The sequence below is a fragment of the Frieseomelitta varia genome, unplaced genomic scaffold (assembly GCF_011392965.1).
Source record: "Frieseomelitta varia isolate USP_RPSP 00005682 unplaced genomic scaffold, Fvar_1.2 scaffold_448, whole genome shotgun sequence".
Taxonomy (NCBI): domain Eukaryota; kingdom Metazoa; phylum Arthropoda; class Insecta; order Hymenoptera; family Apidae; genus Frieseomelitta; species Frieseomelitta varia.
This window is the reverse complement of record NW_025110199.1, coordinates 30,635-46,964: the sequence shown is the minus strand read 5'-3', so window position 1 is coordinate 46,964 and position 16,330 is coordinate 30,635.

The window sequence follows — 16,330 nt, the reverse complement described above, 5'->3', positions numbered from 1 at the left end:
CCTCTTTGACCGTGTAATGACCAAACTCCACTCAACTTTAGTTCGACAACTAATTGGGAAGGGGCGAACCAGGTTAACGTACAACAGTTTCAAAGTATTAACGTCGGAGAAACGCAGCAGCTAGACGACCCGTTAATAGGACCAGGGCCGCGCAACTTCGCGACTCGCAACGTGGAAAATTAAAGTTAAAGGAGAAATCGGGGGAGCAATGATTAATACGAAGGGAAACATCTGTAAGACAAATAGTCACGGGAGAGCTTCTTGCTCCGACTGGAACGAGCAACAGTGCAATTACGGAAAAAGTTGAAAAAGAAGCTTGTCAGACCATTCTTCGAAACTATTTAGGTCACTAGGTGGGCGAAAGAAGTTGTTGAAGAAACATGACAATGGCAAGAACCAATTCCATATTATCCGATGGCGTACGATAAGTAGTAGTTGCGCTCGTTGAGGATAGCGAGGCAGGGATATATCGTTGAAAATGAGAGCCTTCCAATAGATAGTTAAATTCCACAGATCGTTTCTCACGATTAATAAACGAACGTAATTTCGCAAAAAGGTAATTTCGCTGCGCAATGACGTTGAAAATGTCAAGGTATACGTCGGACTGAAATCCGTATTGAAATTAGTGCTGTGAACGAATCTGTTTACTCTTCGTTGCGACACACACACACACAGACACATAGCTGGTTCGATCTCGAAACCAGGAACTGCGGTGGCGGCGTTTCGAGCTCGCGAAAATCCGGCGAACCGATGGTGAGAAACGGGAACCATCGCGGGAAACGCGCTCACGTTCGGCATAGGACACTCTCGGCGATAATACGAATAAATCAAGCCCCGAGAGTGAATTTCTGTTATCCTTCTTCTTGCTCACGCGTTCCACGAGTGTGTGAATATATCTGGTCGATAGTTCTAACGGCCACCGCCGCATCGAACAATGATCGATAGCGTAACTTGTGCGCGTTCGCGAGGGAGAAAGTTCTAGGGTGATTTTATGGCGACGACGACGAATGAAGATCGCAGTTCACGCTGCTGTTTGGAAAGAAACGCGATGACACGCGGTGAGCGAGGGATGCGATCAGCGAGGTAGACAACGTCAGCCAACGTTGGTTTTGCGAAATGACAGAAGGAACGCCATCCAACGGCAAGCAACGAAAACTGAGCGCATCGTCTGTTCCAGAGTGATAAGCGAGACGATTTCGGCCGTGGGAACGCGCACCCTTACATCCCCACGCTAACCCTTCGCAGCCAACTCGGAAGAGTTTCGCGCTCTGTCGACTTCTCTCCTCCCCTCCACCTCTTTACCACGGTTGGCTATCCGACGTCGGATTCCGACCGTCTTTCCATCACCTCGCGCGAACGCGGCGTTCTCACGCGAAAAAATAATACGCGAATGCCTCTCGTTACGCGCGAAGAGAAATACTCGGATCGTCAATGAGTCGTAGCTTATCGCCAGTAGCTATCTCGACGGGGGGCGGGATTTCTCGCAAAAGTCCGACCGCTTTTAACCACGTCGAGCATTTTTTGTTTCAAAATTTAATTAATCTAACTAATATTTTTTTTATAATACTTTTATATAATTATATTTTCATTATTTGTAATATTTGATTAATTTAACTAACTAGTTTCAAATGTATTCAAGTAAAACAAAATAGGCAAAAAGATACAATAAATTTATTACTTCTCGATAATTTCTATCTAGCGATATATCATAGCCGACGAGAAAGCGACGAATTGTTGTGTATACGGTTTGGGTCACTCGTTATGGTCCGCAATCGGTTGCCGGCGCAAGAGTGGTCAAGTACATTTAAGTAAAACAAAATAGGCAAAACGAAATAATAAATTTATTACTTCTCAATAATTTTTATCCAGTGATATATCCCGACGAGAAAGCGACGAATTGTCGTGTATACGGTTTGGGTCACTCGTTATGGTCCGCAATCGGTTGCCGGCGCAAGTGGTTAAACACGTTGACGGTGATCACCCCGTGACCGACGCTACTAACTTCCTTAGCTTATGATATTCATCTTAAACCAACCTTTAAAATCTTGCTACGGAAATGAATTGAGCCGCGATTCTCGAAGCATTCATAGCTGTAATTTCAGCAAAATTGTCTAACAAGAATGACTAAGTGCACTGCAACGCCATTATTTCACGGGTGACTAGCGAAATAAACACGCTGTTGACAAGAATATGATTTTACTTCATCATATTATTTGATATTTTGCCATTATACGCTAAGAATAATGGAAATTATACTGAGCGCACTATATAAAAAGTGCGTGGCAGTCTCAACGTGTCAGCCACGCGCGCAGGCAACTGGTTCACGACGGACCATAACGAGCGACCAAACCAGTGTAGTACAGTAATTCGTCGGTATCGCTTTCTTTTTAAACTCGTCGGAGATAAATTCTTTATTTGTTTATGGGTTATGTTTAAATATACCGAAAACTGAAGAAAATATTGCAATTTTGGGACAAAAAAAATCCTCGACGTTCGTGGCACGCCATTCCAGCGTTGTGTAAACTTAATCGCATTATTTGTCGGTGCGACGCGGAGCGATCGATTTAATTGACATTAGAACGTAATCTGGGAGATATTTAGAACGGTGGACGGTACATGTAGCACTCCTTCCCTCGCAGCTGCGCGTAACACGCGTCTGGGAAATTCCGCCGTAGGAAGGGAATACGTAAGTACGTGGCGATTAAATCAACCTCTCGCCGATTAATAACAACCGAAACTGGCTCGAACGAGAAAACGATGATCACCGCGACACGACTTCTTCCGTCTCCCTTCTTCAATTTTGAGGCTGAGACTGCCTCGGAAGAGCCTGTAATTACGGCTGAATGAAGACATTACCTTAATTGCCCAATGGTTAATTGCAGCAGTTGTAATTACGAGTTTCGAAAGAAACATCCTTGCCAGCTCGTTTATCGATGATTTATATCAGCGGCGCTCCGGCGCTTCAGTCTCGCTTCGTTTAGCCACGAAGGAAATTAAAGGGGAACCGGAAAGTCTCAAAGCTTTCGATGGAAAAAGGGAAAGAGGAAAGCCGCGGGCCACGAAAGAAAAGAAACGAGCGAAAAACGAGCGGGGAGAACGGGCGGGAAACGAGGGCAATAACGTGTGGGTTTATTAGCGACGATAGATAGACACTTGGGGAGAGAAAGGGGGGGAGGCGAGGGCCGCTCGTTTAAGTATTTACCCACGCTCAAAGGACAGCGAGAGAAGAGAACGAGAAAGAGAAAGAGAGAGAGAGAGAGAGAGAGAGAGAGAGAGAACGTCGGCAGCCGCGGTGGTCTCTCCTTCTCTCTGTGTTTAGTGGCCATCAAGGAGGAAGCAGAAGGAAAACGAGACGCGGGGGTAATGCAAAAAAGGAAGGCAAGAAGGAAGAGAGGGGAAAAAAAAGAATGAAGAAGCGATGTTGCGGTGCCGCGGGAGGGTTTGGGAGGTAAGGAAAGATGAAAGGGAGAAAGCAAAAAGGCAAAGCAGAGAGTAGGCCAATCGCTGAGAGGGAGATGAGCCACGGAAGACGAACGCGTGTAAGCTTGTTAAAGAACGAAGAGGAAACGAGATGATATTGGGGAGCCGGGACAGACCGGACGAGGGGAAAGGGTAGCTAGAAGGATTCAAATATGGCGTGGGACAGCAATGGAATGTTGGTAATATACTAGCGAGACATTTGTTTTGGTCGTTTTGCCCGGTGTCTCTCACTCTGTTGGACTGTTGTCGGTTTTTTTTTTTTTTTTTGCCTTCATCTTCTTTCGTTTTCCTCTCAACACCAAATTCTCACTCTCTCTCTCTCTCTCTCTCTCCTGATTCTTTCCTTCTCCTTCAAAATATGTTGCCTGTGTCTCTCTGGGAGACCCGGGGTGCTGAGCAAACCGCAAACGTTTATTACGTTGTTGGTCTCCCTGCGTCCTTCGGTTCGGGGTTTCGCTCGGAACCGTGCAGGAGAAACCTGCGTATCCTCCAGATGCAACGATTTCCGCCGACGCCACGAAATACACACACACATATATATATATATATACACACGTCCCGATATCCACGTCTGTGTCTCCACGGATCGATTTACTTCGCGTCTGACGCCGTAACTGGGACTTCCCCTCTTGCATAATCGCCAGCCCGACGGAGTACCGCGCATAATTGCGAATATTTCAGGCACACCGACTGACTGACTCTGCGTGTACATACAGCGGCTCTCGATTCTCTAATTTTAATTTAATTTCACTTCATTTCATTTCGTTTCGTTTCATTTCATTCCATTTCATTCCATTTCATTTCATTTCGTTTCGTTTCGTTTCGTTTCGTTTCGTTTCGTTTCATTTCACTTCAATTCAGTTCGGTCGGACAGTACGGTCATGAAGTTTCCTTCTTGGAAAAGGAAGAAAAAGTAACGTGACCGGGGGAATCAAGGTCGGTATCATGGTAGAAAAATAAAGAAAATGAGAGTATTAACCCCGTGACATACAATGACATCACGCGTTTCCGTAAAGGACCGGAAGTGAATTTGTCAATTTGTTCGTCATTTTTTATTAATTTTCTTTACAAGTATCGCGTTCACGACATTTTGCAACGCCAGTACAAGAGTACAGAAATTGCCTTTGTTTACACGAATGTGTAAAATGACAGACAAATATAAATATATATTAAATATATATAAAATATAATTTTTTGGTCACATCGTGTTTCGTTTAATTCGTATACCAAGAGATTAACATATACATGTAACAATTACAGTAATAGATACTAAAAAGAATAAGACAAAAATATACAGCAGTTGTGGCAACTACTACTACTACTACTACTACTACGATGAAAACAACAAGCATCAGGCAGAGCGCATGAATCGAAAGAACGAAGAACACGCAGCGCAGCAAGTAAAGAAAGAAACGGCAAAGTGTGCTAGTGGGTAAAGGGGATGAGTTGCGCTAAGGTGTCGCTGAGGCTGACCAGGTTTTTATACGTCTCTCTTCGTCGCCGATTGCAGCGAAGGAATCGTGGAGGGAGAGAAGAAGTTGAGAAATTCCAGCGAAAAAAGAGAGTAACGACGAAGTCGCAACTGAATGCCTGACACGCTTGGCCGCGTCATTCGAAACGTTTCTTCTTTTCTCTTTTTCTTTTTCTTTTTTTTTTTTTCCCCCCAATCGACGACTTCTGAATGGGACGGTGTCAATCATCGGTGACCGTTGTGTTAATAGAGGTTAATGAGACGAGTCACTGTATGCAAGTTGGGGCGTTTATCGATTTCACTTCGAGCAGGCGTTAATTATCTCGGGTGCGAGCGACATTCTTCTCGAGACCGAGACCGAGCCGAGCCGAGCCGAGCCGAGACGAGACGAGACAAGACGAGACCGAGTCATATCGCGGGCTGGGCTGTTACACGAGACAAATCGAGGCTGCGGCCGTCCCAGATTACCGCGCGACGCGTTTACGAGCTTCCAGCCCAGCAAGAGAGCGAGGTGAGTATCAACTTCGTGCGTCTGACCAACTCGTTTGCTAGGAGAGAAGAATGCAGTCTACGTGACGTTGCATGGCCATCCAGTCGTTTCTTTCGACTTTCCTCTCTTTCTCTCTTTCTCACAGACAGAGGCACGGTGTCCATACGATTGTTCTCGAAATGCGACGAGACCGAAACTTTCTCGCAAGTTTCTTCTCGTTAGTTCGACGCCAAAAGCGAGGAGGGAGGATCGAAGAACCCCACAGATACTTGGAAATCGATACGGTTACACAGTTTTAATTCACCCACAGTTTAACGACTCCGTTTCAGAAGGAAAATTCTGACTCGAGCTCGCGGCGGAAACAATCGAGAAACGAGTAACGCCGCTTAAACTTTGTCCCTCGAAGACGCTGATACCAGGGTCCGGTAGAACTCTCTGTTTCTCTTTCTCCCTCGAGCATTATCCGCGAATTTACCGACTTCCCGTTTTCTCGGCACGTTTCCCGTTTCGGGTGATCCTCCTTCCTATCGTCCAACGATATTAATAACGGAGGGAAACGTCGTACATCGGCGAGAGGCATCGATAATCAATAACTACGGGAACAGAGAGAAAGAGAAAACGAGCAGATTCGCGAAGAACGATCGCCGATTCACGGTCGTTGAACGGATGAAGGGGTGAAAATGGCAGAAAGAACAAGGACAGAGGAACCAGGGAGGGAGGAAAATTGTTCCGATTGTTCCGGTGTTGGACGAACGAGCGCGGTGATTCTCTTTCGAGAAAATGTAGAACATGTGGTGTGTTTTCTACCGCTGATCTAGATTTCTATATCGCGGCGCGGCGTGGGTGGAACCGATACGAGGAACACGAGCGAGAATACGACAGCCCGTAGGCGAGCTGAAACATCGCGACAGAATGGTCGGAGGGGGGACACGGTCCCAAATGGGCGTATTGTAACGCTCGGTAATTGTATATTAAATCGTACGATTTGTCTTTCGAAGGTGTCTGGCGAAATTGTCGTTGCCCCTGAGGTTTCGAGTCGGGTTCTCTATAGACTCGAGAGCGCGCCATACCACGCAGTAGATAGTGCCGCGCGCAATAATGGACAGACAGACGAACGAACGACGAACGGACGGACGGATGTGCACGGCGCTACACACGCGCGTGTACACGCGTCGGGGAATGTAACAGACACGCCTCTCTCTTTCTCTCTCTCTCTCTCTCTCTCTCTCTCTCTCCCCCCGACTCTCGCTTTCGATCTGACCAAGTCTGAATCGAGCACGACACCTCACACCGCGCTACGCTTCCAACGAGGAAAAAAGAAACTTATCTTTCTCATCGCCCTCGCAGCGCGGTGTATCCGTGTCGCGTCCAAGGCTTTTTCCTCTAGACTCTTGGCTTGTCTCGTCTCGTCTTGTGTCTTGTGTCTTGGCTTCGCTCGGCTCCGCTCGGCGCGGCGCGTTCGTGGAATCCGGATTTCTCCGACCATGGCTATTTTGCAATTTCGAGAATCGAGAGAGGTTTTCGGTGTGTATGTGTGTGTGCTTCTAACCCGACGATAATTCCACCTCCATCCCCCTCTTGAAAATCCATTACTGGCGCGTATGATATACACTCGCGTTTTGCGGGGGGAGAGAACCTGGGGCCTGTCTACATTCCGCGCGACCCCCGATTCGGCGACAAACGATCAAACGGCCGGCTTCTGCGCGTTCGGTATTTTATGAGGCGAACAGAAGTTGCAAGGTGGCGAACCGGAATTGCAAGGGGCAAGAGAAAGAGAAGGAACACCGCGGGAATCCAGAAGCACGCACACACACACACACACACACACACACGCGCGCGCGCGAGGGGATTATGTCCTCCGCCGGAATTTATCTCGATTCATCGTCCTTCGACTTTCCCTTATATACGCTCCTGCGTCTTACACGCCAGTACATATGTACGTACACGCGCGAAAGTATGAATTACACGCATTATGTACGCATGTGAACAGGCGCGCGTCGCCACTTGCATGTTCGGCCTGTTATATATGCCAAGGCTGAAGAGAGGCAGATGTATATTTAAATATATATATATATATATATATAAATATAGGTGTGTGTTTCTATCTAAGTAGAATAATTCGTTAAGAGACCCCGGGTCCGCGAGAGAGAGTAAACAGAGAAACCTCAACGCGACGACGTGTCGTTGAAACGTCACGAGGAAACGGCGCGAGTGAGTGAGGCTAATCTCCCCTCCGTCGAAAACGACGGTTTACGTTTAGGCCAGTCTCTGTCCTCGTTTATTTTTACCCGCCACCGTGCTCTCTCCTCTCTGTCACTCTCGCCGGACAACGTACATACGTATATATTGCAACCCGATAGCCTCGGTTTCGCGCTCGATTAAGCCGACGACGATCTTCGCTCGATCGAATAATTATCCGTTCACGAGAAGCCGACGGGAGAGGCAACACCCGTTCGAATGGGACGACGTGTACACATATACCGGGAACGGTACAGCGTACACGCCCGACGGAACGGGGGAAATAGGTTGAAACGGGTTTTTAGGGCAACGAAATGTGGGCCGATTAACCGAAGCTATTCCGGGATTTTTACCGTTGAAATTCCGGACGGGAGGAGAAAAAAATTTTGCGAGTACGCGCAACGACCAACGCCACACACACACACACACACACACACACACACACACACACAAACACATATCCATGAAGAACCCTCCGTGTACGCGCATTAACGCGCCACCGAGTCGCAACAAGTGCAAACTACGCGGAGTTGGGTGTCGAGGAAGGAAAAGGCAGTGTCGAGCCGTTTACGACTGCACCGTGTGTAAATACGTGTGTACACGAGAGGAACGAGAGGAGAGAAGAGTAGAGAAGAAGGAGAGAAGAGAAGAGAACGTGGGTGCCCTTGTCTGTTTGACCGTGCGAACGCTTTTGGGACATCGCGAGAGTACACACGGGTGGAATGTGTTCCCATCACGTGCCGGTTATATTACACACACACACACACACACGCACATACACACAAACACACGCATACTCGCTCGCTCGGCTGTACACGCTCGAATGAAATATAGTTCGTGGAAGGTAAAACCTAGGCACCGCCGGACGGCAAGTTCACGCTCACGCGCGCGCCGCTTTTACGTAGCTACAGTTTGCATACTAAATGTTGTCGAACAACGACATTCGTATATAAATGGAGAAGGGCAGTCACGTTCCCTCCTCGCTCCCTCCTTTCTTCTCTGACGCGCATCGTCATCCCCGCGGCCCGTCTGTCTTCTTTCTCCTTGCCAGTTCGTTAGCTCCTCCCTCCTCCACCCGCTTCATTGACCTTTCACCCACCCTTTGTTCTCGAGACGATCCCGCGCCGAATTGTTTCACCGACCAGTTTCCACGACATCGACACCTGTTCGTTTTTTTGTAATTTTTTTAATTAGGCGGCCAATTCTTCGCAAAATCGGCGTGAAGATCGACGTTTCGTTCCGTAAAAGGCACGTGACGATTGAGCAAACAAACGTTAAACGTTAAACGTTGGCACCGGGGGATCGACTTTCTCGATCGTTGCACTTTGATTCGGACTCCGAAGCGAATCGGCTGGACGACGAAAGGGGATCGGCTCGTCGACGAATTGGCCCGTTTCAACGGGCGTATCGAGTTAAAACTCCATCCCGGCGAGAGGGGTGAGAAGGGAGGGGGGGGGGGGGTGACCCGCCGCGACGAAGGGAGGGAGAACAATCGTACAAAACCGATACTCGGCATCGATGCCGAGCGTTAATTAACGCTCTTGTTCAGATGGTAATGGGGATAGGATGAAGGCAGCTGGCCATCACGCCAGTTCAGTTAATTAGCGCTGATCAATTCGCGCCGTGGAAGGTGATGCCGGACGTAACCGGCGATGCTCGATGATTGTTTCGATTTTCCAACGCCACCGGACGCGCGCGTAAATGTCGTGCGTGATTTTTTGCGCCGGATCAAGAAGCCGCGTGGCTGAGGCTGAGGAATCCCTTTCGCGTCTTACAATACAATGCCACGGCGAATATATTCGAGCACTGTGTATTTTTGCGTATTGTATATACGTTTGTATTTTTATATTTTGTTTTGTACGTTACATGTTTTTGTGTCGCACGTCTTCATACGTCGCGTTTCGGATATTTACGTTCACGAACGTAACGTGTGTAAACTCGCGTAAAAGAACCTGAACCCAATGGAGCGCCGCCGGCAAGGGAATATTCTTTGCGCGTTATGATAAATATAATGCTACGGTGAATATATTTTGTATATATTTTTCTACATGAACATTATTTTTCTGTACATTGCACGCGTTTCGTACAAACGGTTCCCCCAACGAAGAAAGCGACGTTTGATCCATCCACGGTGCCGTTCAAAAACTACCAGTTGCTGTCATCAGCTGCTCCAGTGCGATGAATAACGCAAACGAAGCAACTATCCTCGAAATCGAATACCTCTGTGATAATGGTGGCGTTCGCTGTGACGCACGACCTTCGTTCATAGAATGGCTCGCGACTGTCCGACCGAAGGCACGTGCAGCCGTTGAAAAATCGGCTGTTGTGGATCACCCGGTAGAAAACGAGACTCGCGTTAGGCGATTTTCCCGCGTTCGACCGCTATTCGCTGAAACATTTATTGGCCAGCGCTGTTGTGGTTCTGGCGCCGAGCACCACAAGCAAAAAAATAGTGACGAGGCTAGATTCGGTAAAAGGCGCGTGTTTGCGACAAGAATGCGGGTAATTGCCGGCGTTGAACACTGGGCCACCGGAGCGGAAACGTCAGTTGAGACTGTTACGAAAACGATAGACAGGGGGCGACCTACAGACAGACAGACAGACAGACAGATTCTGTTCTGCGCAGTCTGTTTCCCTTTCTTTCTCACGCAGCGTCCCCTTTTGTAACGTACGAAATGTTAAATGTACGCGCGTGTGTGCTTGCAACTGTCCTTGTCTTCAGACAATTTTCAGACTAACCCTGAATGTTTGTCATATATATTACTAAAAAAAAAAAAAAGAAAAAATCGCAGAAATATTTCCGACCGACAAAATTCGACTTCCGAAGAGACAGAGTTCAAGGAACAACAAAAATAATAATAAACGTACGAAATGCTAAATATATCTGCACATCGTCTCCAACGATTTTCAGACGAACCCTCTGCTTATATCTGTAAAAAGAAAAAATATTTTCGATTGACGAAATTGAAAGTTTCAGGAACCACAACAATAATAACGAACGTTACAAAGTGCTAAACATAGATTCACGTCGTCTCCAATAATTTTCAGGCAAACCCGAACCTATTTATATTCATGTCTGTCACAAAGAGAAAATCTTCCAACGAGCTAAATTTCCCGATTGACGAAAAATTCAGAATGGACACAGTTGGACGAACAGCAACAACAACAAGAACGATAGTAACAATTATTATTATTTAATTAACGCCAAGAACAATGTTCACGAAAGAGCTTGGAAAATAGATTTGAATATTTTCGGGGTTTTCATAAGATGCAGATTGCAAACCCGTTGATTATTTATCAATCGCGAAAAATTCATTTCATTTATTAAATATCGCGAGAATTTTATTTTGAATAACTTACGCGTCTTTGTATTTTTATTTATATATTTCTACATTTATATATGTGTGCGTCGACGTGTATATGTGTGCCTGTGTACACGCAAGAATTCTCGAGCTTGAAATTCAAATTAAAATAAAATTGAATTCATTTGGAGCGAAATTAAATTAAAGCGTTAGAAAGTAACTGGTAAAAAAAAACGCGCGTGATTCAAGTAAGAGCGTACGGGCAAATTCATTAGATTAAATGATAAAACGAACCAACATCCGCTGTCTAATCACCATAATCGCGTTAACAAATCGCCGAATAACAATAATTATTTCTAACGAGTCGCCGCAAAAAACGTTGTCATTGGCATCGCGTCGAATAGAGACGCTGCGACGCTATGGAGCACCATGACGTCATCCGCTTTCACGGTGACGAAGGCGAGGCAAGAGCATCGAAGGATCGTTATGGTAGGTACACGTTCGCGGATCGAGCGTGGCCGCGGCGTTCGTGCTTGCGTTTTCTTACGCAAGCCCGGGAAAATAGAGTCACGGTAAGGAGATTGCGGCGCAGAATGTTAAAAAGGGAAGTGGCAAGCGACGAGCAGCAATAAAAATTTCGTTTGCGACGTGTACGCGAATAGGGACTCGCGAACGACGGCTGGAGGTTGTTGCGCAACTCGATCGAGCCAAGCACCACCGCCATAAAACTACAATAAAAATTCCCCGAGCACGCCGTGCTCGACGAGCTCTCTTTATTAACCAAACAGAATCGAAAAATCGCGGAACTACCTTGAGAACGGTTTGAAATTTATTTTCCAGCGAGCCACAGCTAAATTCGCTCGTATAAATTCGTCGGATTTCACTGCCAAGAAAACGGTAGACGAACTTCATTGCGAACGTCTGTTCGCAAGCTATCGCCTATCGTGGACAGGAAACGTATGAATATGCACGACATGTTGTTAAGTAGCACGATGGTTCCACCGGTGCGTGGATTATTTGATTTCAAGTCGGAGAGACGTTCGTGGAGCCGTCAAGAGTTTAGAGAAACCAGAGTGTGTCTGACCCTTTTCCTAAATGTCAGTGCACGGGCAAACACCGTTCTCGGAAATGGACCCGTATAATGCGTTAATCGCTTAACAAAAAGCGAAAGAGAGAGTGTTGTGTGAGTGTTTCCCTGCATGGTGATGGCACACGTGCGAGTTACTCTCACGTAGCATCGAGGAGCCTGTTTACTCGATTACAGTAAACCCGGCGCAGCCAAAACCCTGTTGTCCAGATGTAAACATCGTCATCCTCGTCGTCTTGGAAGCTGGCTCGTTACAAATCGGTTTGCTTTTTCATGGCGTCGGCGTCGATCGCGCGTAAAAGGACTCGGTCTCGCTCTTTCGCCGACCACACAGAAACGATCGTGGACCGCTTCGTTCGAGAACCGTTCGAGCCTTCGCGATTGTTTCACCGTGGACAAACGGCGGACAATTCATGTACATACTTAAGTACGATGAGGTAAGAAAGGATTCGCCCCTGTCGATCGTCGATCACGCGATGAGAGCTACACGATGACCAACTTACAAGAAGCGATTACTAGTTTTGTTAAACGAGTGATTGAGAACGTTTCTACAATACGAAAACGTGAAAAAGTGACCACCTCTCTCTCTCTTTCTCTCTCTCTCTCTCACTGTGCGAACGTCCTCGACCACTAGACGCTCACTGGTTTTGTTTTCCACTCGTATTTTGTTGCACACTGAATCTAAATTGGTTTAACGAACTCGCAAACAGTTGGCAAAAACAGCGAATCTCTTCCAATATTCACGTCACGTGCATGGTTACTCGTTTACCTGTCTGACGAATTCGAAACCGATTGATTAAATTAATTCCCTCAATCCTCCCGTCAACTGAATATAGATGTGCCCTTTTTCACGTCGTATCTTACGTACTTATCATCCTATCGTACGTACGTTATTATACTTTTTCGTCGTTAAAATATATGTTCCGCGAACTTAAAAATGTCATGTGAAATTCGGCAAGAAACGCTCTGTTACAGAGTTGCGAATAAATAGTGTATACATGAATTGTGCAAGTAGTAACAATATACAGACAATGTCGTTAAGTACGCGTCTCTTTTCATGCACTTAATTTCGTATTAATGCGGTTAATTGTAATAATACTATACCATGAAAAATAGTTTCTATATTTATATTACAATATTTTTAATTATAATAATAGTATAGTTTCTATATTTATATAGAAACTATATATAGAATATATTTATATATAAATATAGAAACATATATAAATATTTATATTATATATTTATATAAGTTTATACAATAGTTTTTATATTATATAATATTATTTATATATTATTTATTATATAATAAATTATTTATTATTTATTTATATTATATAATATTATTTATATAATAGTTTCTATATTTATATTACAATATTTTTAATTATAATAATACTATAATGTAAAAAATAATTTTTCTAATAATAATTCCACGAGCAGCTTGATATCGGTGAACAAAGCTGCATAGAGTTTTGCTGAATTTCAATAAAATTACGTTTCTAAACTAAAAAACAAATTATACCTAATAGTATGAAATAATGTTAATAACAAAATTTCATAATCGTTGGTATTTTTTTTCTTCTAGAAAATAGATCAAGCAGATCGAGCTTAAGCTTGGGACACCGTGTATAGAGAAATGGCGCAAAGAAAAGAAAAAGATTCAAAGAGAATTCTTTAAAAAGTCCAATTGAAAAGAACGGCCGCCGCTGCAACAAAGAGGCAGCTCCCGATAATTTCAGCGAATCAGCCGAGTAACCGAATGAATTATACGCCGCGGATTTCTAGCCGACTAACGTTTCTCGAGGGGGAAAGAGATCTTTCGCTTAAATCCCATCTCTAGCTCCATTATACTCTAATGATCGCTTTCCCGCACTTTTCAATTTATGGAGTTGGTGTCTTTAATCACGTCGGTGACTTTCAAACGCGGCGGCTGAACATTCTCACCGAATCGTCGCGAATCTTTGAACTTTCTTTTTCTTTTCTCTCTCTTTTTTCTTTTTTTTTTNTTTTTATGGAAGCAGAGAATCTTGGAACTTTTCCCGAAAGCAGAGGACGAGAAGACTACTCCTAGGAGGAAGTTTCCGAGCAGCGAACCAAAGAGGCCGAGAGTGGTGACGAAACGAGGTTGGCCGAGCAGCCGCGAGGTCAGTGACTAAGGCGAGAAATATAAACGTGAAACGCGATATATAACTGTCTATTGACGTTCCGAAGAGACCTTTTACCGATCGACAACTGACCGTGACGATCGACAGACGCCGATCGCGTGGTCCACGCCGCCGATCTCTCTTTTATCAACCCGACGCGCAGCACAACACCGCTCCGTGTTTTGTCTACCTCTCTCGCTCTCCAGACTACTCGGCCCTCCCTATCTGTCGTCTATCTACTTTCTTCCGTTCGTCTCCGCCGAGCCATTTTTACACCCCGATACCCCGGGACTTACCCCACCGGGGGGAACGACGCAACGACGACGTTGCAACTACGCACATGATTTTCACATGTCGCGTCGATACCAGCACCAGCCGCCAGACCATTGATATCGTTCCGGCGCGTTGAACCGTTGAAACCATTCTACTCGCACGCGGCGGTTCGTCGAATCGATCTTTATCCTACCCAAGAGGGAACTCGAGACGAAGAACGATATATCCATTATTGATCGTATGTCGTGCAACGTCAGAGGTAAACGATCGCGCACTTCCTTTTGAGCCTCTATTCGGCGCGTTCGTTCCACACGCTCTCTTGTACGTGGTTCTCGACGCTCTCACTCTCCACGGCGATATTTCCACGCGTTTGCTTACTTAGCGCGTCGAACGGGCAGAGACACGGTTAAACGGAACGGAACGGAACGCGCGCGCCGCTTGTGTTTTGTCTCAACGATTACCGCACTACTGACAGCCCCCCTGTGTGTTAAACACGACGATCAATGAGAATCGAAAGCCGCGTTCGAAGTGAATGCTCCGTTCGACTGGCTCGTGCACAACTGGCGCGTATCCGCGCGCGAGAGAGAGAGAGAGAGAGGGAGAGAGAGAGAGAGACAGAGAGAAAAAGAGAGAGAGAGAGAGAGAGACCCGGCGGTAAAACGAGAATACGATTCGACGAGAACGCATAGAACGAAGAGACGTTTCATTGAACGCGCGTCGAGACCAGAGAAGGACACACACCCCACGAGGGCGTCTTTCGAACTTTCGTAAGGTAGTGTTCCTAAAATACGGGAGCACGGGACACACGGGTTTGTTCGATACGGATGCGACACAGACAGACACCTTGACCGGGATTCAGCGAATCCCTTGACCGGGATTGCGCGGCTGCGGATTTTCTGTCAAAGGAAATTTCACAGAGGATTCACACACACATACACACGCGCACACACACATACACTTACCGTGTCGACGTGAGACTGAAGACGAAGGAGAGGTCCCCGGATGCACTCCCTCGGTGAGAAACGTCTTGGACGTCGTTGGTGTGTAGAGTAAGCCGGATCAATGACACTGGAAATCGATCAACGTCGGGTACACTTGTTCCATGTAAACACGCGTATCAGTCACTACACAAGTAAACACGCAGGCAGAAATAGAGGAACGGACACGAGGTTGCCCGTGGTCGAGAGTCTCCTCCAAGTCCGAGGAGACCAACGAACTTGGTTAAACTGTACGTGAAACGCCGTGTACGTGGCCGTGGCTCCGCGAGACACGAGGCGAACACTCGTCCGCGCACGGTGCCGATTTATCCTGCGCCGATGTATCGCGGTTGCCCGACAGAAAAATCACGATTATTCGGGACGCAGATTCCCCGCATGAGTCGCACACAAGTTGTTTACTAGAACGCGCACCACGCCATGCCCCGTGAACGTGCGTCCGCCTCCGTACTCCCCTCGTCCCGCCGAGCAAAACAAGACTCTGCGCAGTAGCCTCGCGCGCACCTTCCGGGCCATGTTCGCACGAGGCAATGTGTGCGCCGTTTGTCGTTGCCTCGTGGTCCACCAAGGCGCCTTCGTTCCACACTGCCACTCTCCCTCTCTCGCACACCCTCTCTCGCTCTCTCTCGCTCCTTCCTCTCCTGTTCCCTTTCCACCAACGACGGGGCAGCTCGCGCGCTCGCTCACACTCTCTCGCCCTTTCTCTCTTTCTCACTCGCTCTCGCACGGATCCTTTCGTCCGTTCTCGTTTTCGTCGCGACCTCTCCGTCGCTCTTCCAGAGATCGACTCGCTCGTTCGCTCGTTCGTTCGTTCGTTCGTTCGTTCGTACGTTCGTTCGTTCGTTCG